General features: G+C 45.5%; 1 protein-coding gene and 1 long non-coding RNA gene across 15 annotated transcripts in view; one reads left to right on the top strand and one right to left on the bottom strand.

Annotated features, from left to right (window-relative positions):
• The window catches only part of TMEM108 (transmembrane protein 108), a 351,011-nt gene extending 340,835 nt beyond the window's left edge, over positions 1-10,176 (bottom strand). For 10 of the 14 annotated variants that reach the window (XM_070073068.1, XM_051835575.2, XM_051835577.2 and 7 more), the window contains exon 1: positions 10,042-10,176. The gene's annotated coding sequence lies outside the window, so the exon portion shown is untranslated. The remainder of the gene's footprint in view (positions 1-10,041) is intronic. The other 4 variants (XM_070073074.1, XM_070073075.1, XM_051835576.2 and 1 more) reach the window with 3 other exon arrangements.
• On the top strand, positions 10,156-11,335 carry LOC138849424 (uncharacterized). The gene is made up of 2 exons (XR_011388295.1): positions 10,156-10,362; positions 11,048-11,335. It is a non-coding gene; the product is annotated as an uncharacterized lncRNA (long non-coding RNA).
• Positions 11,336-17,739: the final 6,404 nt, after the last annotated feature.

The following is a 17,739-nucleotide window of genomic DNA, read 5'->3' as shown; positions in this document are numbered from 1 at the left end:
GAGACCAGGAGAAGCACCTGGCTCCTGCCTTCGGATCAGCACGGTGCGCTGGCCGCAGTGTGCCAGCCGTGGTGGCCGTTGGAGGTTGAACTAACAGCAAAAAGGAAAACCTTTCTCTTTCTCTCACTGTCCACTCTGCCTGTCAAAAAAAAAAAAAAAGAAGAAGAAGAAGAAGAAGAATTCTCCCAAACTACCACTTTTCCAGAACCTACTTGAGATTCTAGAATTTTTATCCTATTTTTCTACCATGGACCCTTTTGGTAGTCTATTGAATCTCACACTAATGTGTTAGATACATAGAACAAAATATGTAGGATTACAAAGGAGGTAGACTACATGGAAACACTCTCCTATACACATTGACCCTGGGTAGTCCATGGACCCAATATAAGAATATTCTAAGATGATGACAGTTTTTACTTACAAGTAACAGTATGCAGAAAAGTTTTCAAAACCTACAGATAGAGATTCCAAGATGGTGGATCAGGGAACAACACACTACGCAAAGCTGGGGATAAATAGTGTTTTAAAAAAAAAAAAAAAAAGTGGAGCCGGCGCCGTGGCTCAATAGGCTAATCCTCCACCTTGCGGCGCCGGCATACCGGGTTCTAGTCCCTGTCGGGGCGCCGGATTCTGTCCCGGTTGCCCCTCTTCCAGGCCAGCTCTCTGCTATGGCCAGGGAGTGCAGTGGAGGATGGCCCAGGTGCTTGGGCCCTGCACCCCATGGGAGACCAGGAAAAGCACCTGGATCCTGGCTCCTGCCATCGGATCAGCACGGTGCGCCGGCTGCAGCGGCGGCCATTGGAGGGTGAACCAACGGCAAAGGAAGACCTTTCTCTCTCTGTCTCTCTCTCTCACTGTCCACTCTGCCTATCAAAAAACAAAAAAACAAAAAAACAAAAAAAAAAAAAAAAGTTTAGGAAAAACACTCTCGCATGAATTGGAGAGAAAACCGCACTGGAAATCCTACAAGAGGAAGAGGAATGTGTGGACCTGTGCGTAGGGTGCAGACGCGCAACATGAACACAAAAACAAGAACTACAGAAGCCAAGAGCCAGAGTGGAGCACCTTGGAACAGAGGTGAGACTGGACAGCAGCAACCCATGGTGATACAGCAGGATGAAGAACGTGGCTGAGTCCAGACTGGAGTGCTGTGGGCTAGTGTTTGCTAGCAGTCACTGGCAGACCAAACGAGAGTGAGTGGGCACGTTTATCTCGCCCCAACATCCCTGTAACACTGCCTGGCTGAGAAAGGGCGGGCACCATTTTTGGTTTGGGCAGGAGTTGCAGAAGATTTTGTGCACAAACACAGCAACTGGCTGAGACAGGACATCAGTTCTCAGCAGTACTGGTGGCAGTGGTGGGAGAGAGCAACATTCAGCAAACGGCTCTTCCTACACCAATGATCCAGAGATTCCAGTGGAGGGAACACTCTGCAGTCCCCACTGACTTTGAGCCTGGCTGGGAGGTGACTGGACAGCCACATAGGAGGGTGAGGCCCCACAGCCTCCCAGATAAAAGGCTTAGGAAGAGCTGTCTTAGGGAACACCTACCTCTCTGTTGACTGGACAGGCTGGCAGGGCAGAAAGAAACCTCTGCACCCAGCAACTGTGGGAGCCTTGTGTGCTGAGACCATGGGGACTCCGTCATTACATGAGAAGACCCAGGGTGCAGCTGGGTCTCTGGGCAATCCCCGGGAATGGCTCCACACTCTCAGAACTCCTTGATTGTCTAGAACAGGTCATTGCAGCGGGAACTGTGCTGACAGCGAGGACTGCACACATCATTTGTGTGGTTCACAGGGTGGCACAAAACACACTGTGGCACTGAGACCTACCATGCCCACCTTGGGCGTTACCCTCGACAATCGTCCCACCCTGGAGCACTAGCCAGAGCTCCCTGGCCACACCTACCACATAGCTCTTGGTATTCACTAAAAGTACACACATTCCACTAAGCCAGAGAGGCATGCTCTAAGATAAAAGCCATAAGAGGAAAAAAAAAATCAACTGTACAAATGCCTAAAAATAATGCAGAAATATAAGAAACAATAAAGACAACATCATGACCCACCAAAAGGAACACAACATTTCATTATCAGTAAAGATAGGGGCTGGCACTGTGGTATAGGGGGTAAGGCCACCGCCTGCAGTGCCAGCATCCCATACTGGCACCAGTTCAAGCCCCAGCTGCTCCACTTCCGATCCAGCTCTCTGCTATGGCCTGGGAAAGCAGTAGAAGATGGCCCAAGTCCTTGGGCCCCTGCACCTGCATGGGAGACTGAGAAGAAACACCTGGCTCCTGGCTTCAGATCGGTGCAAGCTCTGGCCATTTGAGGAGTAAACCAACAGACGCAAGACCTTTTCCCTCTGCCTCTCCCTCTGTCTGTAACTGTACCTCACAAAAAAAAAAAAAAAGGATTACTCAAAAGCAATCAGAAGCAAATCCATGAACTAAAGAAAACCACACATAACAGGAATGAAAATTTTTCCCATGAAATTGAGATTTTACAGAGAAATCAAAATATTAGAAATGAAGAATTCAATAAATCAAATAAAAAATGCAGTAGAAAGCCTTCACAGTAGACTTGGCAAGGCAGAAGAAATAAATATCCAAACTAGAAGACTAATCTCTGGAAATTACAGACCAAAAAAAAAAAGAAAATTAAAAAACACTTTTGGGATCTACAAAATACTACCAAATGACCCAACATATATGGGTCCTAGGTGTTCCTGAAGCTGTGTAAAGAGAGAACAGACTAGAAGGCCTATTTAGTGAAATAATTACAAAAAAAAAAAATCTCCAATTTGGAGAAAGAAAGGGACCTCCAAATACAAGAAGCACATAAAACTCCTAACAGCCATGACCAGAAAAGATCTTCACCACCACATATTGTGGTCAAACTTTCCACAGTAAAACATATAGAAAGATTCTAAACTGTGCATGCGAGAAATGCCAGGTTACTGTCTGAGGATCTCCAATTAGACTTACAGCTGCCTCTCAATAGAAACCCTACAGGCTAGAAAGGAATAATGAGATATATTCCAAGTATTAGAAGAAAACACTGCCAAACCAGAATACTGTACTCTGCAAGCTCTTGTTTATCAATGAAGGCAAAATTAAGACCTTCCATAACAAACAGACATTGAAAGAATTGGTCACCATGCATCCAGCCTCACAAAAGATACTTAAAGGGGTGCTACACACAGCAGCACAGAAAGATAGTCATCATCATGAAAGAATGTGAAGGCAGAAAATCGCCCAGGAAAGTACAAAAGAAATCCAAAGTAAACAACAGGAATATTGATGGAAACATGGCAGGGCCAAGCTGTTACCTTTCAATAGTCACCTTGAATGTAAATGGTCTCAACAATCCAAGATATAGACTGGATGGGCAGATTAGAAAACAAGACCTATCTATCTGCTGCCTACAAGAAACACATCAACACATCTCACCAACAAAGATACACACAGACTAAAAGTAGAAGGATGGAAAAAGATATTACATGCTAACTGAAAGCAAAAAAGGGCAGGTGTTTCCATCCTAATATCAGAAGAAGGGCATTATGTAATGATTAAGGGATCAACTCAACAGGAAGATATAACTATAATAAATGTATACTCACTCAATTACAGAGTGCCTAGATATTTAAAAAGAAATGTTAATGGATCCAAAGAGAGACAGACTCCAATACAATTGTGACAGGGGACTTCAACACCCACCTCACTTTCATCATTGGACTGATCAACCACAGAGAAAATCAGCAAAGAAACAACACAGCTAATCAACAGTACAGACCAAATGGACATAACTGATATCTACAGAACTTTTCACCCCACAGTAGCAGAATATGCATTATTCTCATCAATGGATAGAACTTTCTCTAGGATAGACCATGTGCCGGTCATAAAGCAAGTCTCAGCAAATTCAAAAAAACTGAAATCATATGATGCATCTTCTCTGACCACAAAGGAATAAGGCTGGAAATCAATAACCCAAGAATCTTTAGATCATATGCAAACACATGGATATTGAAAAACATATTCCTGAAAGAACAGTGGGTCATAGAAGAAATCAAATTTCTGGAAACAAATGAAGATGACAATATATCATATCAAAACTTACAGGATACAGCAAAAGCAGCGTTAAGAGGGAAGTACAGGGGCTAGCACTATGGCATAGCAGGTAAAGCTGCCACCTGCACTGCTGGTAGCCCATATGGGTGCCGGTTTGAGTCCCAACTGTTCTACTTCCAATGCAGCTCTCTGCTATGGCCTGGGAAAGCAGAAGAAGATGGCCCAACTCCTTGGGCCCCTGCACCCACGTGGGAGACCCGGAAGAAGCTCCTGGCTTCAGATTGATGCAGCTGTTGTGGCCGTCTGAGGAGCAAACCAGCAGATGGAAGATCCCCTGACTCCCTCCCTCCCTGCCTGCCTGCCTCTCCTCTGTGTGCCTCTTTCAAATAAATAAATCTTCAAAAAAAGGAGGGAATTATAGCAATCTGTGCCTACAAAAAGAAATGAAAGGTACCAAATAAATTAGCTATCGATGTATGTCAAGGACCTAGAAAAACAACAAACCAAACCCCAAAAAAATAGTGGGTACAAACAAATATTTAAAATTAGAAAAGAAATAAGCAAAATTCAAACAAAAAATTTAAAAATCAGTGAAATTAAGATCTGGTTTTTTGAAAAAAATAAACAAAATTGATACACCATTGGCACAAGTAACTAAAGGTGGGGGTGGGGGGGAAGACCAAAATCCATAAAATCGGAGACAAAAAAGAAAATGTAACAACAGATATCAGAAAAATAAAAAGAATTATCAGAAATTACTACAAAGAGCTGTATGCCAACAAAATGGGAAACATAGAAGAAATATATAGATTCCTAGACACAATCTACCAAAACTGAGTGTCAAAGACACAGAAAACCTAAACAGACCAATTACCAAGACAGACACTGAATCTGTAATAAAGAACCTCCTACAAAGAAAAGCCCAAGATCAGATGGATTCACAACTGAATTCTACCAGACATTTAAAGAAGAATTAATTACAATTCTTCTCAAGCTATTCAAAACAATTGAAAGGGAGGGAATCCTCCCAAAACTCCTTCGATGAAGCCTGCATCACCTCAATTCCTAAGTCAGAAAAAGATACAACAGAAAAACAGAACTATAGACCAATATCCCTAAAGAACATAGATGCAAAACATCTCAACAAAATATTAGCTAATCAAATCCAGCAACACATCAGAAAGATCATTCACCAAAACCCAGTGGCATTTACCCCTGGTATGCAGGGATTGTTCAACATTCACAAATGTGATACATCACATTAACAAACTCAAGAACAAAATCCATATTATCTCAATAGATGCAGAGAAAGCATTTGATAAAATATAACAATCCTTTCATGATGAAAACCTTAAGTAATTGGGTACAGAAGGAACATTCTTCAACACAATCAAGGCAAATTATAACAAACCCATGGCCAGAATCCTATTGTATAGAGAAAGGCTAGAAGCATTCTCCTAAGATCCAGAACCAGGCAAGCATGCCCACACAAACTATTGCTATTCAATATAGTCCTGGAAGTTTTAGCCAGAGCCATTAGGCAAGAAAAAGAAATCAAAGGGATACAAATTGGAAAAGAGGAAGTCAAACTATATGATTCTATGTATAGGGGATCCAAAAGACTCCACTGAAACACTAATGGAACTCATAAAAGAGTTTGGTAAAGTGGCAGGATATAAAATAAACACACAAAAATCAATAGCCTTTGTATACACAATGTCATGGCTGAGAAAGAACTTTCAAGATCAGTCCCATTCAAAACAGCTCCAAAAATAATTAAATATCTTGGAATAAATTTAAGCAATTTGTCAAAGATCTCTACAATGAAAATTACAAAACACTAAAAGTAAGAGAAGACGACATTCAAAAATGGAAAAACTTCCACGTTCACGGATTGGAAGAATCAACATCATCAAAATGTCCACACTGCCAAAAGCAATTTACAAATTCAATGCAATCCCAAAATACTAATTCTTCACAGATCTAGAAAAAAATGATGTTAAAATTCATATGGGAACACAACAGACCGAGAATAGCTAAAGCAATCTAATACAACAAAAACAAAACTGGAGGATTCACAATACCTGATTTCAAGACACTATAGGTCATTTATAATCAAACAGCCTGGTACTGGCACAAAAACAGACTTGTAGACCAATGAGGTAGAGTAGAAATGCCAGAAATCAATCCATGCATCTAGAACCAACATGTCTTTGACAAAGAAACTAAAATCAACCATGGAACAAGGACAGTCTAACAAACGGTGCTGGGGAAACTGGATCTCCAAGTGCAGAAGTATGAAACTAGACCCCTACCTTACACCTTACACAAAAATCCACTCAAAATGGATCAAAGACCTAAATCTATGACCTGACACCATCAAATTACTAGAGAACATTAGGGAAACTCTACAAGACGTTGGCATAGGCAAAGACTTCTTGGAAAAGACACCAGAAGCACAGCAATCAAAGCCAAAATTGACAAATGGGATTACGTCAAGCTGAGAAGCTTCTGCACTGCAACAGAAACTCTCAGAAAGTGAAGAGGCAATCAACAGAATGGGAGAAAACATTTCCAAACTATGCAACTGATAAAGGGCTAACATCAAGAATCTATAAAGAGCTCAAGAAATTCAACAACAACCAAACAACTAACTTAAGAAATGGGCAAAGGACTTGAACAGGCATTTTTCAAGAGAGGAAATTCAAATGGCCAACAGACATTTGAGAAAATGCTCAGGATCACTAGCCATCAGGGAAATGCAAATCAAAACCATGATGAGGTTTCACCTCACTCCACTTAGAATGGCTCTCATACAGAAATCAATAAGCCACAACTACTGGCAAGCATGTGGGGAAAACAGTACCTGGTGCATCATTGGTGGGAATCTAAACTAGTGCAACCACTGTGGAAGACTGTATGGAGATCCCTCAAAAATCTGAATACACATCTACCATATGATCTAGCAATCCCACTCCCAGGAATTTACCCAAACCAAAAGAAATCAGTATATGAAAGATTTATCTGTACCCCCATGTTCACTGCAGCACAATTCACAAAGATATGGAATCAACTCATATAGCCATCAACTGTTGACTGGATAAAGAAATTATGATATGTATACACTATCGAGTACTACTCAGCTGTAAAAAAAAAAAAATCCTTTTTTTGGCAACAAGATGGATGCAACTGGAAACCATACTACTTAGCGAAATAAGCTAGTCCCAAAAAAACAGATACCATACGTTTTCCCTGATCTAACTAATAGAGTATCTGAAATGTAATGTACTGAAGTGAAATAGACATTTTTTTCTGTTCATACTATTTGTTGAACTCTTTTACTTAGTGTAAGGTTAACTATGTGACCATTATGTCAACTGAAAATAGACCTTTGTAAAAATCAACAGTGAAAATGTGAGAGGGAAGAACAGGTAGGGCTGAAGCATGGGTGGGAGGGAGGATGGGGGGGGGGAGTGTGACTGTGCTCCTAAGTATGTATTAAATACATGAAACTTTGTAACTTAAATAAAATTTTAAAAAAAGAAACACACACAACTAATAAACACAGCCGTTCCTCAATTCCCACAACATACAGTAAGTACTCCTCCATTAACGGGGCAGTTACAGCTTTCAGAATTATTTTCCTTCAGATTCTCTGAGAGCGGCCACAGCCCTTCAAAGCTTTCTGGACTCTAGGCTACACACTGTGTGATGCCAGCTCCATAGTTCACCTCCTCCAGGGATTTCCAGAGGCAGCAGTGCCATCTACTGCTAGGGAGGGGACAACCTCTTTCCTGAGAGCCTGTGAGTGAGACAAGCCATGACCCGAAGAACAGCAGCCTCGATGTGTGTCTTTGTGGGCCTTTCTTTCTCTAGAACACATTATAAGCCTAACTGAGGCTTAAAACCCGGGACACAGACCCACCACCAGAGCCTCCGATGTGAGTGCTGGTCTTCTGGAAGCCACATCAAGCCCAGCCAGGCTAGCCAATAATGGGGCAGCTGTGCCTGGAAATGCCTCAAGGTTCTGAGGACAACAGCAGAGCCTCACTGAATTAAACGTTTCCTGGCATTCCTCGTCCCCCACCGCTTCTGTACCAGATGATCTCAGCCAGTGGCCCCACCTATGGCGTTGTTATCTAGCCCTATCGCACAACACAAGTGCTAAGTGCCTCTCGGTCTGAAGTTCTTATATCACCTCTAATTGTTCTCATCCACTCCCCACCTACCCTACCCCACTCCTTGACCCAGGAGACAGAATCAATAGAACGGAAATCATTTTGTTATTGCTCAGAAAGCAATGCTAGCGGGCTTTTATGCAATCAGAGAACAAAACCTTGTCCTACAGGTCACTGAAGTAAGCTGCTTCCCTCAGGATGACCTAAGCCTGTCAATCTGCCGCCGGCCCTTGCTTAAACCCAATCAGTGCCGCTCAGCCTTCCAAATCCTTGCTCCTTCCGCGGGCTACACACATATACTGCCTGCCCTTGGTGTAGTTTATGTAACAAACGTGACGTTTCCCTCTTCAAATATAAAGTCCAAACTACAGACCCACATCACCCTCAAAATGCCTTCCTGCTCACTACACACGAGGTTTAAAAAAAAAAACCACTGACAAAGTTTTAAATTAGTCCCACCAGTATACCAGGTGGCAACCTCTATTTCACTTTAGCGGGGTCACCTGTGATATTCCCAAGCGCAAGCAACTTCTCTTCTCCATTCATTTCAGAAAACCATGCAAAGTTGACCTGCTGCACGCTGACGAACCGGACTTCAATCCCCATAACAAATTTAAGTGCTACCTCCTCAAAACAAAAATCATTTTAACTTGCCTAGTAAATTGATTTCTTAGCAAGTGAAGACGTTTCACAGTCGTGGTGTGCGTTGAGAGATTTAAATACCTGACTGTCTCCTAATGAAATATAACTTGGGGGAGGATGAGAGCACCGACCGGCCCTGGAAGCAGTCTCCTTGTCCACCAGAAGAACACGGTAAAATCGTGGCGTGGGCTGAGCCATTTCTTACTGAGCAGATTACCGGGCACACCCAACAGATTAGCAAACTATTTAACTGACGGAAACGAGATGGCACAACGTGGCCCCACTACCGCAGGTCTAAGGAAATGGAGGAGAGGCAGGGGACCCTGCACACTTCAGCGGCTCTCAAGCTTCCAGACACAGTACTGCTGACAGGAGATACTCCCCCCACACGCACCTTTTTTGGCAGCCAAATGGTTTCTTTTAAACACAGGCAAGAGATCTGGATAGTTTCAACTCAGACCTCGCCTGCCGGCTCCCCGCAGCCGGTTCAGATGCTAAAATTAGGCAATCGCCCGGCAGGGCGGCCCCAGAAACCCTCCCGCCGCCGCCGCCAGCCCCATCTTCCAGAAGAGGGACCTCGGCGTGCCGGTCGGGTGTGCGGCCACGGCCGCATCTCCCTGCTCGCCGACCATCTGCAGCCTGCATCTCCGGGAACTCCTCCACACCTGCTCCGCCAGCGCCCCACCGCCTTCAAGACCTCCAGCCCCTTCACTCCGGTCTGGGTCCCTTCGTGCAATCTCGGTGGGAGTCGGCGAGCCGGCCGGCGGGCGGGCAGGTGCGGCGAGAAGCCCCCTCGGGCAGCCCCGGCTCGGCCGCCCCGGGCGTCGCTCGCAGCCGCGACCGCGCGAGCGCCGGGCCCGGCGAAAGCGGAGACCCCCGGCGCGGGCCCGGGGCCAGGCCGTGACCCCCCGCGCCACAGCACCCCGCACCGTCCGGGCGGGAACAAAGCGGCGGCAGGGCTGCCAGGTGGGCAGTTCCCTCCGGCCGGCAGCCGCCGCGGCGGGGAGGACCGAGGCGCATCCGAGCGCGGGCAGAGCGGCGCCGGGCCACGAGGGGCGGCCGGGCTGGGCTGCACGCGCGAGAGACGGTGTCCGCGCCTCGCTCGCCCCGGCCGGGCTGCAGCAGCCCCGGCCGCTGCGCTTACCTCATGACAGCAGCCGCTCTGCCTCAGGACCGGCGCTCGCCTCCCCGACGGCCCGCGAGGAAGCCCCGCCGCTCGCGCACGCGCACGCGCACTCGCGCTCCGGCGCCTTCGCCCCTCGGCCCCGCGCGCCTCGACTGGACCCTGGCCCGCCCCCGCCCTGTCCGTCAGCGTCCTCGAGAGCCAATCCGGTCGCAAGGAAGGCCAGTGCCGATCACGTGGCCAGACCAGCCAATCCCCAAGTTGCCCAGGGCAGCCCGGCTCCGATGTCCCTGGGGGGTTTCGTCGCTGCCTGGCGGAGCTGGCGCGCTGCCGGCACAAAGGGTGGGTCCGTTCAGCTGATCAATTACTTGACCAGGAGGCTTCTCGAATTCCTTTGTAAATTAGAATCTCCTGGGTAGCTGGTTAGAGTGCGGATGCTGACCCGGCCAGTGTGGGGCGGGGGCCTGACAGGTGCGGTGACGCTGCTTCCGATGCGGGGACCAGCGTGGAGGAGCACCCGTCGGGCGGGGGCTGCAAGCGCTGCTCGGGCTTACTGAAGAGTGTCGCTGCCCCTGCTGCCCTTGCTCTGGGGCTGGAGGACGGCACAGGCCTGGCCACGCACGGGGCACCTGCGGCCCGAGGGAAGGCGTCCTGACCGCCCACGTGCCGCCTGGACGTTCCGTCCCGAGGGATGGGGTCTGTGTGTCCTGGGGTTCTAAATCAGCCCAGCCCAGAATCGTATGGGGAAGATACTGGCCGCCAAAGACCACAGCGCCCTGGGCGATTCGGGCATAAGCCAGACAGGTTGTAGAATAACCTACTTTGGGGATCTTAAAACTCTTGGGTTAGTAGCTCCGGAGTCGGGAATCCCAGCTCCTCGCCATTGCTCCAACATGGCCAAACCTCGCTGTTCTCAGACTGGCCAGCTGGAACCTTCGCGGTTCAGCGTAGCCGGGCTCTCAGTGCCCAAGAGGGTGCCAAGCTGGTTTCAGGAGTCGAGTGCTAAATTCTTCCCCCTGCTCTTCAGACCAAGTGGATAACACCCCTGCAAGCAGTCGCCTCTCACTGTGCATCAGGGTCATCAAGGTGCCACCTGGAGAAAGTCGCACCCGCGCCCGGACGTTTTGAGGCCTCTGGCTGCTCAGCCCCAGAAGTGAAGCCTGCCTCGCCAATCAAACTCGCCCACATGTCAGAGAGAACAGAGCGTAAAATTTAGAGTTACAGGGAACTCATCGGACCCAACCCCAAAATGGTTCTGGCCACAGCAAGAGTAAAGATAATGTCTGAGCAAGAAAAATAAACTTGAAAATCTCAACGTTTCTTTGGCTATCATTAAACTCGTGGTTCTCAGGTCTGGCAGCATGGAAATGATTTAAGGAAATAGATTGTGGGTCCCGGTGTCCAAAGATTCTAATGGAAATGAGGTACGTGGCCCCGACAGCCCTAGGCTGAACGAGTCTCCCAGGTGATGTGATGTCCAGCCAGGCTCGAGAGCACCTGCGTGAACTGCCGGGTCAATGGGCTCATTCCTTAACCAAGGATCAGCTCTGCAGTGAGAACCACGAATGAAGTAAACACTCTGTAAACACAGGGACAGACCAAAAATAATTCATAGATAATATATACTCCAAAGAGTATTCAGTGGAACACATTTAAAAAGTATTTCCACAACTGGATTCAAGCCCAGTTGACTATTTAAATAAGAATCTATTGCCTTCTGTTAACCACGCCAAAATGATCAGCCCTCCGTTGAGAGCTTCACTTGTTTTAATGAACATACATTTCCTTTTGAGCATTATTAGGGGTTTTTCTCTGAGACTTTTCCCAAAGTACGCAACAGAATCATCTGGGGTACTTGTTAAAATGCAGATTCCTTGGGTTTAAGCCAGAACCTCCTCTAGCCTCTGTTATGCAGAAAATCTGCAGGCAAGGGATCTGTGCATCTGTGAAGTAAGATGACCAGCGCCTGGATCTGGGTCAGCAGTCGTTCACAGCTTCTCCAGGGGTGCATTTTCTGCAGTAGGGTAGGACCTGGCTTGTGAGTGAATTAGGTCCCCTCAGAACACTCGGCCAGTAACACCCATGTTGCTTGGAAGTGATTGCTATGTGTGAGCTGCAAGCTAGCGCACCTCCTTCTCTGACACTTTTAAAAATATATTTCACAGCATTCAGTTGTAGGAGAAATTTTTCTTACCTCGTAAATTTGTAGCTTTATCTACTGGGAAAAATACGGACAATTTTCACTAATGCTTAACTAGCACAAGTAATGTTTAGTGAGAAAAGAGCATTTATTTTTTCTTTTTATTATTACAGAAAGAGGCAAAATGAAATGAAGAGATTCTTGCTTGAAGATATGAATTAGAGAAAGGAACATCCTGCTGTCATTCATTTTCTGCTTCTCAGTCTACTTGCACATAACCTAGCGATCCCGTCTGGGGAAATGAATAGGCTAGCATCTGATATGTTAGTTTAAGCAAGGTTCCTCACCACCCACCCCACAAATTGCTCAGCAAAAGATTTACATATGTTTGAAAGAAAAGAAAGATAAGATATAAACCACCTACCAATTTGCTAAGTCCCAGAAATCTGCCCATTGTTCCATTAGAACCAGAACCCCCAGACAGCATTATAATTGCTAATTACATTTTTAATCTAACAACAAATAGCTCCTCTAAATGTAATTGATTTCATTCATGAATACCCACAGATTATTCAAGATTGTAGTTTCCATCAGTCATGTAACGTCAGCGGGAGAACATTTTCTATTTTTGTAACAGTGTTTTATTAAGAGATAGTTCTTTTCTATTTAGTGTGATCATATACAGATTAACCTAATACACAGGCATTTTTATAGGAAGTTGGTTTTCTTGTATTCACTACAAAGAACACAGATGTTCTCTTTTGTATTTTTATAAAGTATTTCAGACTTTAAAGGCATACAGATAGTATGATATGCACCTGTATATCACCTCTAACCTAAAATATAAAACACTATAAATACAATTGAGGTTCTCACATACCCCTCCCAACAAGTTGATTTTGTAGACGGTGATTTCACACTTAGCAAACTTAGCTACAAAAGAAAGAGAATGGATTATGAAAGGAAACACCATATTGTATACATGTGATAGATATCACAAACATAAATGGGCAAAATTCTTAATAAAATATTTAGAAGTTCCAAACTTATATAAGAAAAAGTTAAGAGAGCTGATATTCCCATGTGGTCCAATGCCTGTGTTTTGTTGTTGTTGTAGTTTTTGTGTTTTTTTTTTATGGATTTTTTTCTTTAATTTTTATTTATTTATTGACAGGCAGAGTGGACAGTGAGAGAGAGAGACAGAGAGAAAGGTCTTCCTTTTGCCATTGGTTCACCCTCCAATGGCCGCCACGGCCGGCACACCACGCTGATCCAATGGCAGGAGCCAGGTACTTATCCTGGTCTCCCATGGGGTCCAGGGCCCAAGTACTTGGACCATCCTCCACTGCACTCCCGGGCCACAGCAGAGAGCTGGCCAGGAAGAGGGGCAACCGGGACAGAATCCGGCGCCCCGACCGGGACTAGAACCCGGTGTGCCAGCGCCGCTAGGCAGAGGATTAGCCTAGTGAGCCGCAGCGCCGGCCCGTAGTTTTTGTTTTTTTAAAGATTTGTTTATTTATTTATTTGAAAGTCAGAGTTACACAGAGAGAGGAGAGGTAGAGACAGAGAGAGAGGTCTTCCATCCGTTGGTTCACTCCCCACTTGGCCGAAACAGCCAGAGCTGCGCCGATCCAAAGCCAGAAACCAGGAGCTCTTCCAGGTCTCCCACAAGGGTGCAGGGGCCCAAGGACTTGGGCCATCTTCCACTGCTTTCCCAGTGTTAGGAAACTGGTGCAGTTTTAGCCAGGTGGCCACAGGGCCCAACCTCTATGGTCAAGCTCCACCCCCATCCTAATGGGATTTGCTGCTCCTGCTTCCCTGCCTGCCCTCGGGCAAAGTTTTAAAGGGCCTGTTCCTGCTCTCTTGATTCTTGGCTTCTCTCTGCTCTCTTGGCTCCTCTCCTCCTCTCGTCTCTCTTCTGCCTCCTCTCTGTCTCTCTTTCTTATAGTCTCCTCTCTTTCCCTTCGCCGCCCCTTCACTCCAGTCTGTTGGGTGTTCCCCAATAAACCCTTTCCCTTATTCTGGCGTTCGGTGTGTTTTGTGACAGCTAACATTAATATATAACACCCAGGCCACAGCAGAGAGCTGGATCGGAAATGGAGCAGCTGGGAGTTGAACTGGCGCCCATATGGGATGCGGGCACTGGAGATGGTGGCTTTTCCCACTATGCCACAGCACTGGCCCCAGTGCCTGTGTTTTATAATGACATATTTGACCTGGAAGGCAGATAACTTTTAGAAGACAATACAGGTAGCATGGAGTAGAGATGGAGTGAAGCATCACGTCTCATTCAGTCAATAAGCACATTTCATGAGTCCTATATTTTAGTTCATTTTAAGAAAAGCAAGCTGTAGCAATTCAGAATAAAAATTGCATATTACAAGTAAAGCACATGGAGCTATGAATTGGGAGCACCAGTTCTCACTGATGAAATCAGAGAAGGCTTTCTGGAAGAAATGGTGTCTGAATGAAAGAACTAGCTGGCTATACTGGACTGAATGTTCCCCCCAGCCAAATGTGTATGTTGAAACCCTATCCCCCAGCAAGACATCCGGGGTAGGGCCTTTGGGAGGTGCCTAGGATTAGACAAGGCTGTAAGTGTAGAGACCTCCTGAATGGGATTAGTGCCCTTAACAGAGGGACCAGAAACTTGCTTCCACTCTCTGCTCTCTGCCATGTGAGGATACAACAAGATATCATTTGCCTGGAACCAGAGGAGGGCTCTCACCAGAAAATGGCTACACTGGCACCCTGACCTCTTGCCTCCAGATCTGTGGGGGAAAAAATTGTTGTTGTTTTTTTTTAAGCCATTTACTCCATGGTACTTTGTTCTAACAGCCAGAATAGAGAAGCCTGAACACCTTCATAACTGTCGACTGAATAGACTCATTGTTTAATTTCTAACCTTGCCTGCAACCATCCATGTCCCTTTAAAAACCCCCCTTGCTGGCTTGTTGGCAGAAAGAACACATTTTGGATCAAGAGCTCTCTCTTTCCTCATGATGCCAGCGTCTTGAAATAAACTCTTTCCTCTTACCAACACAAGCCTGGTGAATTGGCCATCCAAGCAGCAAGCAACATAGGCCTATTTTTCCGGTAACAGTAATAATAATGAAGGCCCTAGGCCTATTTGTCTGGTAACAGTAACAATAATGAAGGACCCTAGTTATGCTGACACAGATTAACAGGCTGCTCAGTCAGGATGACAGGTGCAGGAGACAGGTGGATGCTGGCAAACTGAGGCCTGGGTTCTAAATCCCACACAAAAGAAAAACAGAGGAAATGTTTCACCCTAAACAGGAGCAGAAATGGGCTCATGAGACTTCCATGGGTAAACCACTAAGTAACATAATTAAATTCTTTCTCCCTGCAGGACAGGGGAAAACCAAGAAACAAATTGTGTGCACTTTAGTTTTTTAAAAGGGAAATATGATAAACACAGATGCCATTTAGGAGACAACTGAAGTGAAAGACAATAAAAAGTCAATAACCCACAAGAAAAACCTACATGCTTTTTATTGCTGTTTGCTTTCCATAAAAAGCACACACAAAGAAACAAAAACAACAAGCTTTAGAGGCAGGAGCTAGAAAGAGAACTGCTAGAACCATATAAATTATCAGATAAAAGAGAGGATGATACCTCCCCACCCCCCAACTGGTAGTTCATGTGAAGAATAAAGAAGCCCAATGAATTATAAATGAGGAGAATAATGACTATCACAAAGAAGATTTTGAGAGCACCTTGCAAGTGTCTCCAAACCCAATGAAAAGAGATTGTTTTAACCTGTGGAAGGGAGGCAGTCACTCAGAGTGGAATGCTTTGATCACGGTGGGGGAGGAGGCGGGAGGAGGTGTGAAAGAATTGCTCAAGAATGGAAAACCACATATGTCACAGGCCAAATTATTTGCCCCAAATAATTCTAGGACAGCCACAAAGATAGAATAGTTAAGCTATTTGACTACAGTAGTAATGACTACTATTTGGGACGCTTGGAGTCGACCCCAATCATTGTGGCCGAACCATCAGGACCACAGATTGTAGTCATCTGCCTCAAACAAGGGCCCTGAGCCTGCAGCTGTCACCACTCAAAGGAAGGAGAGCAGCAGGAGCCTGAAGAAAAATAATCTCGGAGATTTGTTGTTGTTGTTTTAAGGATTTATTTTATTTATTTATTTGAAAGAGTTACAGAGAGAGGTAGAGACAAAGAGAGAGGTCCTCCATCCACTGGTTTACTCCCCAGATGGCCGCAATGGCCAGAGCTGCAGCTATCCGAAGCCAGGAGCCAGGAGCTTCTTCTGGGTCTCCTACACAGGTGCAGGGGCCCAAGGACTTGGGCCATCCTCTACTGCTTTCCCAGGCCATAGCAGAGAGCTAGATTGGAAGAGGAGCAGCCGGGACTAGAACTGGCACCCATATGGGATGCCGGTGCTTCAGGCCAGGGCTTTAACCCGCTGCGCCACAGCGCCGGCCCCTCAGAGATTTTTTTTTTTAAAGATTCATTTATATATTTGAAAGGGAGAGTAACAGAGAGAGATGGGGACGGTGGGGGTATCTTTAATCAGCTGGTTCATTCTCCAAAAGGTCACAGAGGCAGGGACTGCTACAGTGCACCACAGCAGATTGTCAGAAAGCCCCAGGCACCTCTAGGATTCTCCAGGAGTCCCCAGGATCCTACCATGAGCTACACCCCAGAGTAGGCTACGTCCAACACACTGGGCGACCTTCAAGGAATCCCATCTGATTGGGCTTTTTCCTGCCTGGATCTATCTATGTTTGCTTAGAATCTGCATTTCCTATGAGTTTGTTTGTTTGTTTGTTTTTTGTTTTTTTTTTTAACATTTATTTAATGAATATAAATTTCCAAAGTACGATTTATGGATTACAATGGCTTCCCCCCCATACCGTCCCTCCCACCCACAACCCTCCCCTTTCCCACTCCCTTTCCCCTTCCATTCACATCAAGATTCATTTTCGATTATCTTAATATACAGAAGATCAGCTTAGTATACATTAAGTAAGGATTTCAAGTTTGCTCCCACACAGAAACATAAACTGAAAAATAATAGATGATTTTTTTTAATGATGATGAAATCAGATCAGACCTATTGTCATGTGTAATCCCAGTGAGAGTCAAGTTGGGAGTTGATAATTTCTTTCTTTTTTTTTTTACAGAGGATCAGTTTAGTATACATTAAGTAAAGATTTCAACAGTTTGCACCCCCATAGAAACACAAAGTGAAATATATTGTTTGAGTACTCGTTATAGCATTAAATCTCAATGCACAGCACATTAAGAACAGAGATCCTACATGAGGAGTAAGTGCACAGTGACTCCTGTTGTTGACTTTACCAATTGACACTCCTGTCTATGGCATCAGTAATCTCCCTATGCTCCAGTCATGAGTTTCCAAGGCTATGGAAGCCCTCTGAGTTCTCCGATTCTTATCTTGTTTAGACAAGGTCATAGTCAAAGTGGAGGTTCTCTCTTCCCTTCAGAGAAAGGTACCTCCTTCTTTGAAGACCTGTTCTTTCCACTGGGATCTCACTCACAGAGATCTTTTGCCAGAGTGTCTTGGCT

The sequence above is a fragment of the Oryctolagus cuniculus genome, chromosome 4 (assembly GCF_964237555.1).
Source record: "Oryctolagus cuniculus chromosome 4, mOryCun1.1, whole genome shotgun sequence".
NCBI classification, from domain to species: domain Eukaryota; kingdom Metazoa; phylum Chordata; class Mammalia; order Lagomorpha; family Leporidae; genus Oryctolagus; species Oryctolagus cuniculus.
Note: the sequence above shows the minus strand (reverse complement) of the source record. Positions and strands in the feature narration are given on the sequence as shown.